Source organism: Chaetura pelagica, unplaced genomic scaffold (assembly GCF_000747805.2).
Source record: "Chaetura pelagica isolate M959 unplaced genomic scaffold, ChaPel_1.0 scaffold116, whole genome shotgun sequence".
NCBI classification, from domain to species: Eukaryota; Metazoa; Chordata; class Aves; order Apodiformes; family Apodidae; genus Chaetura; species Chaetura pelagica.
The window spans coordinates 4,740,519-4,742,025 of NW_009953655.1; positions in this window are offsets into that span (position 1 = coordinate 4,740,519).

The window sequence follows — 1,507 nt, forward strand, 5'->3', positions numbered from 1 at the left end:
CGGCGCCGCCGCCCCCGCCCCACGGACGGCGAAGCCTCGGGGACCCCGCAGCGGCTGAGGGACCTTCCTGCTGCCCCGGGCCAGCGTTTCTGCCGGGGAAACCTTCCATTCCCCTTCTGCACCCACTGCTTTCAGCGCAGAGCGGGGGCCCTTGCGAATTCCCGTCTCCAGCAGCTTCTCCAGAGCCCTTTCTTTTTGCCACTTACACCGTACAGATTCCCCCCCCCTTCCATTGTTACTCTCGTTTTCATACGATCGATACCCAAGCATGTGCCGATGTCCCCTGGTTCTTCTCGATGCTGGCTTTTTGATTTGAAACAACTTGAAGGCAAATTGTTCGAATGAATTCGTCCCGTTGAAGCCCGAGCTGTGAAGATTCGGTTTCTTTGTTTTCGTTTCATTTCCCTCATGAACTATCGGCTAAAATACACGGTTGAATATATATATTTATATGTAATTCAACATAATGTGTTTTACCAGTGGGTTGGCCACTTATTTCGGTCTCCTGAGGAGGCTGAGGAAAACGCACCTCGGCTTTTCCGTCTTTTAAGGGATCGGTTTGTGTAATCGATTAATAGTTCTCACTGGAAATTAAAAAGGAAGGAAAGGAAAACAGTCAGATGGCGTCAGGTTGGGGAGTTGTATGGCTAGTTATGCAAGCTAACCTGTAATGTGATGTTATATGAAATATTATGCATGCCAAGCTATTTTTTTTTTCTTTAGTAACTGTTTTGTTTCCCTCTCTTTACCCACTGCTAACATGAATATCGGATCCATCATTGTTTCTAAAGGTTTGATCTTATTTTCCGAATATTAAGGGGGAAATGATCTTGTAAAACTCAGCCTCGGTGGAAGGTCAAGCTTTGATCGTAGGTTTTAGGGCATAATCAGATGTAATTGAACCGACCTTCGGGGGTATGTGCATGCGGACCTGTCCCAAGTGAAGGAAGATCGATCCAATTTTTACTGTTTCTTAAGCCTGGCGTTGTATTCGGAGCAATCTCACTGGTTCTTATTATGAAATCTATCGCCGAGGTGCGGAGAAGCTTCAGCTTTGATAGGAAACCCGAGAAGAAGGGTCAGGAAGGGTCAGGGCCGGTTTATAACCCCTACACCGGGTTTTTTTCCCCCCGTTTTTTTCTTTTTCTTTCTTTTTTTTTTTTTTTTTTCCCCCCCCCCCCCCCCCTTTGGCCTGAAACACGGCAATGGGCATCAGCCTGCATAGTTGAAGTCAGGACGCTGAAAGCCTCAAAATCACTCGAGAATGAAATAAATATCTATATATTCCGGGTTCCTGTGAAAAGTGCTAACTTGCCAAGATGCCCTTTTCGTCTCGAGCCCCGTTTCTGGGAACTATTGGGGTTTTTCTTTGCTTGTTTTTATTTCAACTGCTCTGAAATCCCTCGTCTCACTCCGGGAGATCTACGCTAGCTATTTTCACTGCATATCCGTCAAACCCCTAAATCCGGGGCGAAAACTTCTAAAGTCTGGTTCCCGAGCAGTGTCA